The 17,479-nt window shown below is 42.3% G+C and overlaps 1 pseudogene; it reads left to right on the top strand.

The window, feature by feature from the left end:
• The first annotated feature begins 2,466 nt into the window (after positions 1–2,466).
• LOC115756224 lies at positions 2,467–16,976 on the top strand (annotated as a pseudogene).
• Positions 16,977–17,479: the final 503 nt, after the last annotated feature.

Here is a 17,479-nt window from a genome sequence, read left to right as displayed (position 1 = left end):
AGTAAATATGTACAACTCCATACTTTGGGGCGGCTCACTAGGACCTCAAAAAGACACGAGGTCGGGTAAGGTTAATCTCTCGTCTACTACCAAAAATCCTACCGCAATCTTCCAAGTTTAACATCTACGGCCTCCATCACTGCCTGAAAATTGTTAACCACGACGAGGTGAGAAATTAATCTCATTGAGCCAACGCCTAAGCCCGGTTAGGACGTTGATTCGCTCGAACACTCTAAAAAGCAATCACATCGGCACAGAATAGATATTTCAACCACATGCAAGCTTACTCTCCCGGCTACACGTAATACAATGCGGACTCGACTCAACAATCAACTAATCAAACCAATTCAACCCACTACAAAGCATCACAGCACTTGTATGCACAGGACACCACACGTAGTCCATTTATTATCAGATCCGACCCGTAGGCCCAGCACACTAGTCGGTTGGTGCTCTCCCGGCGAGACCGGGCATCGTCCCTTACTTCTAGCGACGGTTTCTGATAGTCCATGTGACTCCGCTCGATCAATCTTGTCGACACGGCACGGAGCTAACAGGAATCCTTAAAAAGGCTTTGGCCCATCATAAGTCGCGACCAAAGAAACGTATAGCCGAAGACAATGATTGACGTGCATCCAGCAACTAGAAGACAATGATTGCTAGGACCGATCGACCGGAAGACAATGATCGTCGGCATTATTCTATTATGTGACCACTCAGGCACTTCGACAACCAAACAGTTCATTTCTTGGATTTAAGTCGAATGCTCATACTCGCATGTTCAAATACTTGGCCCAAGGCCGTTTTCGTGCAAAAACATGCAATTTTATCTCATACGTGATCACATGAATGTGCAATTTATATCGACCGACAGACCAAGCAATTTGCGGCGATTAACCTCTAATCGGACCCCCACGACAATCAACAATCAAACCGGCACTCACAGCCAACAATTCAATAATTCAATTAATTAATTGCAGCCAGTCAATTATTAATCTCAATTTCAATTCCAATTGCGCACTCATCTTCGACCTATCGCTCGCTCGCGATCAATCAATTCAAGCAATCAAATCAATCAATTCTACTAATCAATTAGCCACAAACAACCTAGCTAATTGACTAATCTTAAATAATTACGGTCATTTATCCTAATTCATGTTTCTAACTAAACCGACTGTAATTAAACTACATAAACACCATAATTAGCTAATTAATCTAATCCGAACGTAATTAGCGGCCTAACCAAGAGTTAGGGGCTAACTTACTACAACGGTAGTCGATGTCGGGTCGGGCACGAACTTCGAGGTGGTGTCGAAAATTATTGTTCGCCGCCGGAATTACTGTTCACGGTCGGTGGTGGCACTATTCATGCCGGTACTGGTCACGAGCACTGTTTACCCAGTACTGTTCACCCGGTACTATTCGCTAAACACTATTCACCCTGGTACTATTCACCCGAATGGAAAATCTCGACTCCACGCTCTTGGGACGACGGTGGGGTTGCGATTCCGGCGGCCGGGACACCCAGATCTAGTGGGTTTCGGGTGAGAAAAGGGCTCGGGTCGAGCGGCGTGGGATGAGGCGCGGATCTAGGTGGTCGCGCGGCTGAGGGTGCGGTGGCCAACTGGGTCCTTGCGGCCTGCAGGGTAGCTTGGCCACGAATCGAGCGACGGCCAGGCGGAGGGTGGCGCGACAGTGGCGAGGCAGTGGCGGTTGGCTCGGGGAGTGACGGACAACGGAGGTGGCTCGAGTGGAGGCATGGGGTCGGGGCTGTAGGGCGCGACTAGAGGGGTTGAACGAAGCTGGTAGACAAGCAGCGAGCTTGCAGCAGCGGCGGCACGAGGTGGAGCGGTGGTAGCACGGCGATGGGCAAGCGATCGGTCAAAGCAGAAGCAAAGAAAGGCTTCGGGTGGAGGGGGACAGTGTCGCAAACCAGAGAAGAAAAGAGGAAGGGGAAGAAGAAGAAGAGAAGAGAAGAGGGAGAGAGAGAGAGAGAGGATCACGTGGGGGGTGAGGGAAAGAGGAGAGAGAGTGTGATGGGATGATGGTTGATGGGGGGAAACGGCTGAAGGGACTTGGGGGGCCCACTGGTCCTTTCAAGATTTTTAAAAAATTTGGCTCACATGCATTAAGAGGGGTAAAAAGTTAGATTGGCATTTTTTGACTGAACGAAATTTTGGCGCACTGGACGAAGGTTAATTTTGGTCTTTTCATAGGCTAGGCTCGGTCCAAAAAAAAAGTCTAGGTACGAGGATTAAAAATCTTAAGTCGCGGCGACTACGATTTCGAGACCCAATCGAAATCAAATGACATTTCGGGACTCGTCCAAGTTCGTCACTTTCGTCCTTGCGATCCGAAATTCGTACCTACTAAAATTCAATTTTCTCCCTTTTATTGAATTTGGGCAAATTTACAAACTTCGAATTTCCCTGGTGTCACGTGAGTAGTCTGCGGCAATTGAGGAAGATGAACCGTTGCCATCTCTTGAACAAGAAAGTGGAGAGCACCGGCCTATGTGCCGGTATGGTGGGTTCTCGGAGAAGCCATGACGCTCAAGCTGTGGATTGCAATCCACGACACCTCCCGACGAGAAAATTCAGAATCACAAAAGGTGCCGTTTCAAAATCTCTCAACAACAGCTCGAAGAGAGAGAGAGAGAGAGAGAGAATCGAATTAGGGGTTTCTGCAAAATCACGACTTTTTTTAAATACTGTGCACATCAACGCCAAAAGATCGTCCGTGGAGCAGTCCCAGACGATACTGATCAATATTCGATATGTCCAATAATTAACTTGATGTTTCAATCAATGCAAAGTGGATTGACAATCAGCATTTAGAATCAATACTCATCTTAGACTCGGGCGACACTACTAGTCTTGGACCGGGGCAGCGCATGATCATCTTGCTAGTGTACGTAAAGTAAGACCGGTTATCATTACATCAACGCTCCTTTTACAGCAATTTTTGTTTTAAGTTTCATCTGTAATTTTATTTAGAATAAGACATGCCCTGAGCACTAGGGATGACAACCTAACAAGTGCATTGCTCAGGGAATAGCCTACTGACTTCTGAGAGAGAAGGCCCGTTGAATTCCAATCCACCAGCCACCAAGTCCCATCTAGTATTTAATTATTCATAATCCATCCTTGCTATAGAGACTAAGCTTATACTTTAAAGCTTCATAATATCATACCTTCCCCGCCAGATACCCAAACGATCAAATATGCTACCAATAGTCACCCCATATACACACCCAACCCTCTGCTCCATCTTTCTTGCCCAGAGAGAGAGAGAGAGTAATGTCATCCAGTCCATAAAAAAAGTACTTGGAAGTGTTGCGTCTTTGCTGTGCCTCTGAAGTTCCATTGGTCAAGAAGATCCTGAAGGCACTTGACGGAGTCAACAACAGATGGGTCATCGTCCCAACAAAACCAGTCATCGTCCTCCATGACCCTCTAATTGTTTCTCAGTCCAAACTCGGTATGGACATGATTGATCGCAGCTGGTTTTGCTGAGTCCTACTTTGTCCTGGAATTGCAGTTTAGGTGTTGTATTCGATGGTTTTATGAACTTAATATGGCAGTTGAGGCTCTAAATAGGGTGAGGTTCGAAGCTAGCATTGGACATCGGGGCGAGATTGATTCAGCGACGAAATGGCCATCGCCGGCACTGGTCGTTTGCGGGTTGCTGTTCAGTTTGGCATTTCTTAAGTATGTGTATCAGCCATTGAAATGGGTGGCTCTAGCTGCTGTTGTCATTGGCCTTCCGCCAATTGCGTGGAGGAGCGGGCATCCATCAAGAATCTCACCCTGAGTATTCATGTTCTCGTTCTGATTTCAGGTGACAACCTTTTTCAAACGATTTGCTCTTCTTAGCTAGATGGGATGCGAGCTCATGTCGATCTTTTATTCAAGGTCAAGTTTTTCATGAAATAATGATCACTGTAAAGGGCCAAAGTAAACAATGTAATGGTTGTAACGCATAGTGTGGCCGAGGATTCGATGTCACCAAACTTTCTCACTGTCAAGACATGGGCAGTAACCATCATCATGCAATGTGAAATGAACAAGAAAATTTGACGGATTGGTATGTTAACAAGACGCGATGTACATTAGGCACACTACAAATGACCCGTCTATTGTTATAACTTCAATTGACATACCATTAAGTTATGGAGTGAAAAAATGTTCTTATTTCTTAGGATCAGCATCAGGCATGAGCAAGTCACTCCTCATGTATTAGAATCCAGTTCAATATATGGGTTTGCTTATGACCAAATAGGGAGCTAGACTTAGCCTAGTATTGGAAAATTAGGCTCAGATACTCGTACCAACTATACAGAAAGAAAAAGATTGGGCCAGCAAATGAAGTTATGATATCCATCCATCTGAGAAATTCTTAAGTAGCAGGCTGTCGAATAACAAAAATGGGCGGGGTTGATTCCTCACATAATGATTTGGTCATTGATCTGACATCTGTATGTACGTGATAAGTAGATAATCTTGCAAAATTTATTAAATTTGTGTAATCTTGTTGCAATGCTGAATTTGCAGTGGTAGGAACACTAGCCTTGCCAGATTACTGGGAAGCTGCTTCCATAGTCTCCCTGTTTTCCATTGCTCAGTGCCTCGAGTTGAGGGGTAGTCACAAGGTTTGATATTCCATTGTCTCTTCAGTAACAGAATAGGAAAGAATGCCGGTTATCCAGAGCCAGCACCCTCTAAATCCATGCATTTGCATCATGTTTCAGAAGGTCTGTGGTAATTTGTACATTTTGGCTGAAGGCACGGCAAGAATGTTCGCTGTTTCCCATAGTCTTAACCGGTTCATACAGGAAGACATTACATGAAAGCATATTGCCTCACGAAATTTGGAAAAAGAGATCGTGAATTGTGCCTAGACCATGCAAGATCAGACCAAAAGATAGCCTGGAAATGCACCATTCCATGCTTGCAACAGATTATTCCCTCTTTATCTTTCACCATGGGGATCCACACATGATTCTGATGATTAGGTAAATCCTTGCCCGAGATTTGATTTCTTTCTGTGACAAGGCTATGGCAACCATGTCATCATTGGCAAGCATGACTCCAGGAAAAGCTGTTATAGCCGAGATTGGAGAGTCTGTTGATGTTAACGATGTGCAAATCAGCACGGTACTTTCAGTAAAGGCCAGTGAAGCCATACCGATGGATGGAATTGTTGTGGATGGGAAATGCGAAGCGGATGAAAAAATGTTGACGGGCGATATCATGTCTATTGCCAAGGATATCAATTCGACAGTTTGTGTGATAAACTGTAATGAGATGATTATTGTTAAGACCCGGAATGGGTATACATACACAAGAGCTGTAGAGATTTTCTCCTAGTTGATAGAGAGTTTCTCCACAGATCCATCTAATCAATCCACTAAGGCTAATTGATCGCCTAATTGATGGAGAGATTTTCTCCATAATCAATCTAATTAGTCCACTAAGGAAGGGAACTGTCTTCCTAAATAAAAAATATATACAAAGCTGGGATATCAACTTAAATGTTTAGTGTTTAAACATGGCCTCTCTTGTTTTCCTTTTTCGGCAACAAAGCGTGTTCCTATTACTGACTCACATTTCCATTGTATCACGATTTTCTTTGCAGGCTACATTAGCATGAGAACCACGGCCCTGGCTAAAGACAAGAGCAGTGGCCCGAATGGCTAAGGTAGTCCAGGATGCCCTGAAGAAGAAGTCTCATCCGCAAGGCCTCATAGATAACTGTGCAAAATACTATATTGTTTTTATTGATATGTCCTACATTTTTAGGGAGAGTAAATTAAAAAACCATACCGGATGCTAATTCTGGAGAACTGCTGCGCTATATTCCAGGTTACGGATCTCTTTTAAGTGAATGACCTGAAATTTGAAGCACGGTGACGACCGTCGGAGTTTAAACATTTAGTTGCTTCACTTACAAGACGACTGAGTTGGTTAGAATCCATAATAACCAAGCACTTTTTAGATTTCAAAGTGATTTTTGGGCGAAAAACAGTTTAAGTACACTATAAGTGCCAAAACTTATGTACGACCCTCATTTCAATGACAAAACTTTCAAAATGATCACTTAAGTGCTAATTTTTTTTTTAAATGATCACTTAAGTATCAAATTTTTTAAAAAACACTCACTTCGATGCCAACTCCGGCAAGCCACGTCAGCTCAAATATTAATAAAAAATAGGCCACGTTGGATTTCTGAGAAGCCACGTCGGCTCAAATCGAAGTTAACATTGAAGTGATCAATTTGTTAAAAAGTTGGCACTTAAGTGATCATTTTTAAAAAAAAGTTGGCAATTAGTGATAGTTTTGAAAGTTTTGATACTAAAGTGAGCACCATACATAAGTTTTGGCAATTGTAGTGTACTTTGGCCGGCGAAAAATTGTCGTGCTGATTGATCCGTGTTAGCTTTTGGTTTATATGCTAGTTTATGGGGGGAAAATTGGGTAAAGAAACTAGGATTAGTATATGGAAAGTATTGTCGGCGAGGAAACACAAGGGAAATTGAACACTTTTTATTAGTTGGTGAGTATTACAAAGGAAGAACAGATTTGCTAGTTGATTTTTTCTAGTTACAAGAATGGACTCTACTAAGCCATATATTTAGGCGTCCGTCACCGACCCTTCAAGGAAAATCTCTACTTTTGTCAGAGAGATCTTTTTACTTTCCTCCTTTTCCACATAATTCTAGAGACTTGAATATTTAGCTTGTACTCTCTATACTTTTCTTTACACCTTCATTGCTACCTAAAACTAGGTATTTTTGTAGTTTCTTTTTTACTTTTCTAACTAATAACCATATTGAAAATTCTAGAAACTGGATCACTACTTTAACACTCCTCTTTGATCCAATTTCGTTAAACTCCGGTATACTCTGTTGCGCCTCGAATTTTGCTAGCGGTAGTGCTTTAGTGGATATGTCCACAACTTGATGTTCGATCATACAATATTTGAGCTCGATCTCTTCATTATTCTATATTTCTTGTATGAAGTGATATTTGACGCCGAAAATATTTGGTTCCTCCATGGAAGACAGGATTCTTGGACATAGCAATCATGGACTTATTGTCACAAATTATTGGAGTTGATTCTATTTGTGCTTCTCTAATATCTTCTAAAATTCTCCGAAGCCATATTGCTTGACTAGTAGTTGTAGAAGCCACAACGTATTCAGCTTCTGCAGCAGATTGTCCCAGCAAGTCTTGTTTTTTGGATGCCCATGAGAATATTCTAGAGCCCAGAGTGAATGCATAACCAGCAGTGCTCCTTCTATTGTCAACATAAGTTGTTGAACTCACTTGAATTGTACAATGTGCCTTTGTCGCTCCTTAGGACTTTGATTCTATGGACACTTTGACCCTCGACATGGTTCTTGAATTTCCCGACAATAGAGAAAACATCCAATCTTTATCAAGAAAATATCTTTTCCGACTGGCTCGGGGGTTCTCATTGGACCACACACGTCCGCATGGACTAGTTCCAACAGCTTTTTAGCTCTCCATGCACTTCCGGATGGGAAGGATTGCCTTTGTTGTTTTCCAAGGCAACCTTCACAAACATCTGAAAGTTTTGATATGGCCGAGAAATCTCCCTTCATATTTTTCTAATGGAGAAATTTCAGCCCAGCAAAGTTAAAGTGGCCAAATCTTTGATGCCATAGCGATGACTCATCAAGTTCAGCTTTCATGACCATGTCTCTAACATAGTTCCATCGAATGGGAAAGTTTCTATTCTCCATTTTAACAGGGACAATAATATTTCCACGTTTATCGTAGATAATGCAGGCATCCCCTCTAAAGTATAGAGAATACCCACTTTGTATCATTTGGCCCACACTCAAGAGATTTTTGCAAGACCCGAGACTAGATATACATCATGAATATATTTTGGGCCTTTATTGTTTCAATGGAGATAGTGCCTTCTCCTTTCACGTCAACTATTACGCCATTGCCCCATTTTATTTGGTTTTTCACTATGTATCAATATCGGTGAATATAGATTCATTCCCCGTCATATGATTGCTATACCCACTGTCAATGTACCATGTGTTATTTTTCTTATCATTTGCCACTAGGCCTACATAAAATGTATTATCTTTTCTTTCATTTTCTTCAACATAGTTGACTCGAGAATCTGTTTTCAAGTGACATTTTTTTTTTCTAAGTGACCATATCTTTTAGAAAAGCGGTATTGTGGTTTATTTCTAAACTAGCAATCTTTCTCCAAATGATTAGCTTTCTTGCAAATAACATAAGATGGACATTTTTCCTTTTGTGAAGTTTCTCCTCCTTTTTTATTTTTCCATGACCTCTTTCCACCATTTTTAGATTGATGAGGCCGTATGTTTATTTTAGACTGAAATGCACTTTCAACTAAATCTTCCTCTTGTGCGATCAGTCTATTCTCATGTGCTTCTAAAGAGCCAATTAATTCACTTACTAATAGGGTTGTTAGGTCCTTAGTTGCTTCTATCGTTGTGATAATAGGATTGTATTTTCCAGTAAGTAACACTACTATTTTTTCTACGACTCTCTAATCTGTGATTCCATCTCCATAGGCTTTCATTTGATTAACTAGTTCCTTTAGTTTTTCACAGTATTCTTGAACGGTCTCATTTCTTTCATTTTAGAATTCTCAATATCTCTTCTTAGAGTTTGAAGCCGAAAAGTGCGTACCTTATTTGATCCCTGAAATTCTTCTCGTAGAATCTCCGAAGCCTGTTTCATCGTATTTGCTCTAATCATTCTCGAAAAAAATCATTTCCGAGAGGGCTTGCTGAATAGCGCATAATGCCCTTGCATCCTTTTGTAGTTGATCCTTCGGAATAGGCATACCTTCTCGAGGATCCTCATAACCTTTCTACACGATGTCCCATAAATCTTGGGACATCATAAATGTTGCAACCCTCTCTTTTTACCCATCGTCGAATCATGGCGTTCACGTCGGGGAAAGTTAGCGAGCGGGGTTAACGAGCCGCATTTCGATCCAGTTGGCGGTGGATCTTGGCGCGCGGATCCCTCCCAAGACCCATTACTCGAATCGCGATAGGAAGAAGATATAGAAATCGAGATATCGGGGTCGACCTTAGTGTGGTCGAGTGACATGTGCACGGTGTACATGTATATGGAGTCGCCACCGATCAATTTTTGAAGGGTATGATCGGGAATCCTATTGAACGATCGGGACAAACCGTTCGATTCTACGAAAACCAGAGAAGTGGGTGGGTCCGGGGACTTGGTTACGCCGAGATTTACATCGACGCCCTTTCGGTTGCCGAAGTTGAGTGGTTTTCTAACCTAGGAATTCATGCAGATGAAATTTATGGCGAGGTAGGCTCTAACAATCTAAGGTATCATGCAGACGGGAATTCACTATCCTATCATCACAATTAGAAAATAAAATGCGCAATCAAAATAATAACAATCAAATCAAGTAACCAAAAGAGCACTACATGCTTAATACGACCCTATCGGCCCAGAGAAAGATCTAATCGAGTTCCGAGATGGTTCGAAAAATTTTTGGGGCAAAATGCCCGGAAGGGTAAAATGGTCATTTTGAAGGTTCGGAACCCAAAAACCACAAAATAGGGTTTGACCAATTGAATGTGGCCATTTCCCAATTTTTGTGATTTTTCGGAATTTTTTGGAATTTTTCTTCTTCTTTTTTTTGGAATTTTTATTTATTCTCCGAAAATTAATAATTTTCCGGATCGACATAAATCAACCCTTGGAACTTCAAATTTTTTTTTATCCAGACTATAAGAGTCCCGAATCGACCTAAACATTTTTTGGAAATTTTTTGGGAAAATATGGGAATTTTTGGATTTTTTTATGAATTTTATTGATTTTTCTGGATTTTTAAAAAAAATTATGAAATTTTTATTAATTTTTTTGGATCGGGTCAACCTGGTCAATGCCCGATCAACCCGACCCCGACCCGACTCGGACCCGCGCGACCTAAAACGACGCCGTATCTATTTTCTAGATATATATATTTTTTAAACTATTTTCCTAATATCCGAAAATACAGAAATTAAACGGATGGCCAGGATTGAACCTAGAATTGATCTCAGCCGTTCGTTCACCTTAGACCAAAACGACGCCACATCTGAAATGGACGAACGGCCACGATTAAACCTAGACTCGAACTAGACCGTTCATTCCTCCTAAAGCCTAAATGACGCCGGATCTGACCTCTACTCTGAATGACGTCGCTCGCTCACTAGCCTAAACGGTGCCGTTTCCATTTTTATTTTCTATCTAACAATCGAAAATTCAAAAATCTAATCGAACGGTCTACAATTAAAAGACTCGATTTATCCTAGCCGTTTGATCCGCTTAGTCGTTTAAAAACGATCTAACGGACATGCCGACCGGGCGATACCCTGGACCAACCACAACGCGACACCTCGGCCTGTTGACTTGCTGACCGCCGCCTCCGCTTTGTCTTCTTCCTCGCGACGACGACGCAACCAACGGTCGATATTTCTCCGGCGAGATCTAACGATGAGATCTCAATGGAATGACACAAAACCAGTACCAATCGACTCGTCCGAACCTCTAGATTAACATATCTCATAATCAAGCGATTTTATGGCTAAATCATGAGTATCGGATCACGCACGTAACGACATCTCAGAACCCAATCACATAACATAGAGCATAATAGATCAATTTCGTCACACACGAACATCATAGGGAGTTCAGAACACTTACCTCGAGCTCCGACCGAGCTCGCAATGGCTAGAGACGCCCGACCGATGCTTGGCCGGACCGTGACAAGTTGGAGGTTCGACTCGGGTGTTTTGAGCAAAATCAATGCAAAAAGGAGATGCGATCACGGTCGGTGATGTTTGGGGATCAAAACGCACACACTAATTGCAACAATTATGCTCGTGATCGAGTGAAGCCATGAATACACAGAATGGAGGCTCGAGAAGTTGACTCACCTATTTTGGAGATTGTAGATCGATTGAGCTAGTGCGATCGCTTCCTGGAGCTTGTGCGAAGCTTCTGGACTTGATCGCGAGCTTCGATTTGATCTAGATTGAGTGGACGAACTACTCACGGTTCGAGCTCAAGCTCTCGACCACACGGCGGGAGAACGAGCTCTCTCTCTCTCTCTCTCTCTCTCTCTCTGTTCATCCGTGCGATCAAAATGAGCCTCCCCTCTCTTCGCTAAGCTTCTCGACCTTTTATACCAGTTTTTGAAATTTGGTGCGTCGGGGGGAAGCTTCGCCGACTCCAATTTCATGCCCCGCACGTACCATTAGGTCGTCGGACGGCGACAGAATCGGTTGGGATTCCGTCCGTGTCCGTTAGACCCTCTGTTGGGCAAGAGTGAGAGCAAATTTCACTCGGGTTTAAGAATGTTGACTTTTCATGCGCCGAGGCTTTGACTGCTCCTCCGGCAACCATTGGCCGTGCCGTTGGTCTCAATCGACGCGCATTTGCTCAAGGAACAAAACGCCCACAGTAATCCATCCGATTGGGCCTGAATTGATCTTCAATTTGATCATCAAAACTCAGTTCTTAAACCTGCAAAAATGGAGCGAGAGACTGGGGAAGACGACACATTTCTGGACCGGTCCAACCGGCGATCGGACCGATCCGAACCGGTTCGGACTTGCAATTTTCGAAATTAATCCAAATCAGTTGGGAATTTTTCCAATTAAACCTCAAAATTGAATTCAGGGACTCAAATACTATCTAGAAATGTGATTTTGCCCAAAAGTTCCCATCAATTTCTATAAAAACCCCAAATTTTTCTAAAATTGCAAATCGGGGAAAAGTTCAATTGAGCGCCTAAATGGTCAAATTGGATCAAATTACCCCTGTCAATCGATTCAGAACATATGAAAACCTTGGGAAATAGTCCAATTTTGTTATGAAAGTCCCTAGATTAAAAGTAATTTCAAAAATTAGAAATCCCAAGGACTAAATTGCAAAAAATAATTGCGTATTTTGCCCAATCTGTCTATTTCATGCAATTGAGGGTGAAATTGGTCAAATTGGAACTGCAGATGACCATAATTGAATGTTGTGACTCAAAACGTGCAAAAGTTGCTAATAAAAAAACTCAAATTGTATTTTTTAGGCGAATTTAACTCTCGGCGTTGTGAAGAAACACCTAAAATTGAATTCAATTTTTAATTTTTCTTGAGGTCAATATGAGAAGGGAATTAAAATAAAAATATTAAACATTTTTCTATATTTTTGTGACCACGGGAATTATTTTTTTCGAATTTTCTTCTATTTTTCTATTTTTCGAAAATATTAAAAAATGTAAAAAATATGAAAAATTATTTTTTGTTCAAGAACGGTTCCTTATGCTTGGCCAAGGCTTCCAAACTTGATTTTTCAATTTTTTTGACTTTTTATGGATTTTTACGAATTTTTCAAAATAAAACTAAGAAACACTTGATCAAAAATTAGGTGTCAATAATAAACATAGTCATTTTGATGCTCCAATAATTGTAGTTATTCCCATTGAAAATGGGAATGGCAAATGAGGATAAAGCAATGTCGGCTAGGGATGTGGTTTCGAAAAATTCGAATGGATAATTTTAGTAGAGGGTGGTTAAGACAAACGTCCAAACCAATCGGACAAGGCTTGGAACTATTAGTTTTTTATTTATAGGCTAGTTTATGGGAAAAGATTGAGTAAAGAAACTAGGATTAGTCTATGGAAAATATTGTCGGCAAGGGAACACAAGAGAAATTGAACACATTTTATTAATTGGTGAGTATTACAAAGGAAGAAGAGATTTGCTAGTTGATTTTTTCTAGTTACAAGAATGGACTCCACTAAGCCTTATTTATAGGGAAAATTCCAACTAATAGCCTGAAGTAACCTCGTTTTCTCAAATGAAAGTTTGAAGTGAACCTTATTTTAAATAAAGGTATGAAGCACTCAAATTGTTTCAAAGAAGGGCCTAGTCGAAGGGCATCTTCATCCTTTACTTTTTTTATCATTTTTTCTTTTTCTATTTTTATTTTTTCCTTTTCTTTCTTTTTCTTTTTCCTTTCCTTTTCTTTTTTTTACCCTCCCTTCCCTTCCTCATCCCATCACCAGCCTCAGGCCACCCTTATTTAAGCAGCATCGGGCGAGGGCCCCCTCACCTTATCGGTGACGATGAAAGACACTGGCATCGAAACTCACCTTGCTGGTGACGAAGGATGACGAAGGCAGTGGAATCACGATTGAGGACGCCATGGATTGTAGTCACGATTCGAGCTAATACAGCGTTGTACTGCAGTCATTGAGAGGGAAAGAGAAGAAATAGAGGCGACGTTTGAAAAACATTCCATGGATGCAACAATGAGAAGGAGGAAGAGATAGACCGGGGTGATAGATGCTCGCCTAGATGAACACGTGGAGGATTGTGTAGTATGAGATTGGCGATCGCGGGTGGGGCCTAGTTGACGAGGTGGAGTGGAGAAAAAGGATTTGTGCTCATGTTCAAATCGGTGACTTCTTATTTTTTTTCTCTTTTTTCCCTTTTCGTGTCTAAATATTGGTATGGAGCTAGTGAGTCCACCATTGATGGGATTTCGAGGGAATGAGATTGTGAAATGGAAATTCCTCGTCAAATGGCTTCGATAGTTGGGCCGGCAAAGGTCGGTGTCAGGCTACCCTCGCCGGCCTTTGCTGGATTTGGCGAGGGTTGCTTTCGCCATATACCGGCGAGGGCAACCATTGCTATGATGCCCTGAAATTTCGACATCTATAAGATAACTGGAATCGCTTTAGGTCTAACTGTGAATTTCAGTTTGTTGTATAAAATTGGATTTTGAGAATTTAAGTGACAATAGTTAGACATTTTCTAAGACGCCTGGTCGAATAGATTAGGCTTTATTAGTTTAGTCGTCGCGTAGTAGCTTCGAGGACCATGCGTCCGAGCCTAACCATGACCAAGCTCGAGTAGCGAAAAGACCAAAATAACCTCCACTGGATGAACCAAATGTCCAACCAGTCCTAAAATACTAAATGACCATTTTGCCCTTGAATTCTTGCACAAAAGCCAAAATAATTCAAATCTTGTAGGCCCTACAAGTCTTGTCACTCTTCCAACTATCACTTCACCACCCACCCATCACTTCACTTCCCATCAAGTCAACTTCCAACTTCTCCCCCCTTTTTTCTCTCTCTCCTTCCCTCTTTCTGCCTACCCGATGGCACCATCCCTTCCCCTCTATTTTCTTAGGCCAACCACCACCTCCACCACCCCATTTCCTCCATAGCCACTCCACCTTAAAGAGCCGTCCGGTCGCCAGCCGTCCTCATGCCGCCATAACCCCCTCCATCCACCGCTTCGCCCGCAATCGCCTAGCCCCCGGCTGTCCCTCCACATTCAATGCCACGCCACCTGTACCGGTCCTTCGCGCCTCCCCCAACTAGCCTAGTGGTCGCCATTGTCGGCCTCGTGGAGCGCGAGCATCGCGACCTTTCTCCCCTCGCCCTCTACTTAGGCACAACTCCGGTGCCTCCGCCTGTTGTTCCGCCTCGCCGTCCGCCTCTCGTCACCCCCACGGCAGCCCCGAACCCCTCTGTCGGTTGTCCCGTCCTCCATCGCCACCTCGGCCGGCCCGTGCCTTGGTCGCCGCAGCCATGCCTTGCCATGAGCTACCGCCGACGCTAGTCAATGCCGTCGCCATCGTTAGATTGTGACTTAGCCCTTAAATCTTGGTTAGAACACTAATTGTGCTTGGGGATAGGTAATTAGTTTATTAGAGTGTTTAGGTAGATTAATTGGGGTCGGTTTAGGTTAGAAACTTGGTTTAAGCTAAATAACCCTAATTAGTTAAGTTAGTCTAGTTAGCTAGGGAACTCCGGCTATTTGGTCATAGATTGATTGATTATATGATTGCCGATGCTTAATCGTAAGCGAGCGATAGGTTAGAAACAAGTTTAAGATAGATTATCAAATTGAATTGATTAAAACCGACTTAATGTTATGAAACGGGCCATAATATGCATAATCCGATTGAATACTCATAACTAAATCTAATGATTTTGGTTTGATCAATCGTTCGTATTGATTGCTTGGTTGAATGTATTGTCGATTGTCAAGTGTTACGGGTGACCGTTTGGGGGGTTAATCGCCGGTGTTAGTTGCAAAGTCTAGTCTATAAACATGTGCATTCATACGACTACGTGTGGATCAAATTGCATGTTTTAGCATGAAAATGGCTTTAAGCCGAGTCTTTGACCATGTCCGCATAAGCATTCGGCTAAAAGTAAAGATGAAAACCGATTGGTTGTTGGATGTGCCCGAATGGTCGTATGATGGGATTGTAATGAGATCCCCGACAAGTTCGTACCGTGCCACTCGTATCGAACCACACGACTTGTGAGATGCACGTCAATTTGTACCTCGTGCCGGTCGTATGGATCTCACAGATTGTCGGATATCAATCGCAGCTTGTGATGGACCGACGCTCCTTACGGGAATGCATGTCAGTCATACCGGATACATGGCTTTCGGTCGTACCGGATACATGGCTTTCGGTCGCCGTCGCCGTAAGTAAGGGACAATACCTGGTTCTGCCGGTAGATATTGTCGATCGTGGTTGGGAGAATTTATGGCAAGTGGGGCCCACAAGATATTTTAAATATCTTGTCTTCTAGTGCATTATTGGAGGGCAAATTGGTAATTGAATAATTCAGGATCGAACAGATTTTTGCCTCAACGGACCGAGGATAAAATTTGGATTTTCACGGGCTAGGTTCGGTCCGAAAAATGGCTTCGGAGGAGGATTAAAAATCTTAAGTCGCAACGACCGAGATTTCGAGACCTAATCGAAACCGAACGATATTTCGGGAATCGTCCAAAATTCGTCTCTTAATTCCTTACGATCCAAAATTTTACCAACTGGAATTCAATAATAATTCTTCCTTTTATTGAATTCGGGCAAATCACGAATTAAGAATTTCTAGGGCGTCACATGACTGAACTTTTTAAAAATTTTAGGATTATTATTTATAACAGTGGATGGATTACGGGGGAGATTGATTCCCGAGGGACCACACAAAAATTTCGGCGATGGTCTCTCACCCTCCTCCTCAATCATCATCTTTTATTCCTTTTTTTTTTTTCCCTTCTTTTTCTCTGCTATGTTTTCTCTCTAATGACTCCTCCCATTACACACTTACACGACAGAAGAACAGTGCACCCACTCGCCATCATCACGTCGTTCTCCCTCTCTCCCTCTAAGTTACATAACGCACAGAAAGAAATGAAATTCTTTTCTCAACATGGTTTTTTCTATCACCCTCTTCTTGTTACGTTACTCCCGAATCATAGAAGTGATCTTCCACATGAGCTCGTCCTCTTCTTGTTAGGTTATATTGATAAGAACAATCACAGTTTCGAGCTCAAATGAATCTTTTTGGTCCAAAAGAACTTGGAACACAATCTGCAGGGAAAGACCAAAACTTGGCAAGTTCAACTGTTTCTCTTCATTTTTTCTCCTAAGAAAAATGGTGTGCCGATATTAGAGATTGTGTCCTAAGATAGAAATTGCAGATTCAGCATAGCACGAACCTCCTGAGGTTCCTTAACTTTCTACCAGCGAAACCGCCTCCTATTCAGCTTCTCCAAATGTAATGTATCTTGGTTTGCATTTCTTCCCTTGATATACTTACATACTATTGTGCCACTAGAATGCAGAGTTTACTATAAAATGAAATTCTGTTTGCAGCTTGACTATGTCCTCGACCTTGTTTATGCAGGACTCTTGCCGGAAAACAAGGCAAGAATCATAGAAGACTTCAAGAAATATGGACCAACTGCAATGATTGGCAACAGAGTAAATGATGCTCCGGCATTAGCCACAGCTAGTGTAGGCATCTCGATGGGGGTTTTCTGGTTCAGCCCTCGCAATGGAGACAGGCCACATGATTCTCATGTCGAGCGACATGAGAAAGATCCCAGAAGCAATTAAACTCGCCAAGAGGACCTTCAGGAAGCTCATCGAGAACGTCCTTATTTCTATATCTCTGAAGGGCGCGATCCTTGGATTAGCCTTTGCTGGGTACCCATTGGTTTGGGCTGCAGTTCTTACAAACGTGGGCACGTGTTTGATCGTGATTCTCAACGGCATGCAACTTGTAGACGTAACCTCAAACCGAGAAAAGAAGTTTTCAAGATATAAGTATGGTGCCTTCTCACCAAACTAGTGCAAGAAGAATGAAGATGATCGCACCGTCCTGTTGCGAACGCTCAACACAAGTTTCATACCTACACCTGAAAAAATCACCAAGAGGGAGCCTAAGTTCGAGCCCATCAATATATTCAGTTGAACCCACATTCACTCAAAAGTATAAGCTAATGAGTTATGGGTCAACTTGAATATATTAATTGCTCAATACTGCATCAACTCACATGTCCATCTCAACAATCTCCTCCACACGTGTGAGCTGCAGTGTTAGGTTTGTTCTCCCTTAA

This window comes from Rhodamnia argentea, chromosome 4 (genome assembly GCF_020921035.1).
Source record: "Rhodamnia argentea isolate NSW1041297 chromosome 4, ASM2092103v1, whole genome shotgun sequence".
NCBI lineage: Eukaryota > Viridiplantae > Streptophyta > Magnoliopsida > Myrtales > Myrtaceae > Rhodamnia > Rhodamnia argentea.
Note: the sequence above shows the minus strand (reverse complement) of the source record. Positions and strands in the feature narration are given on the sequence as shown.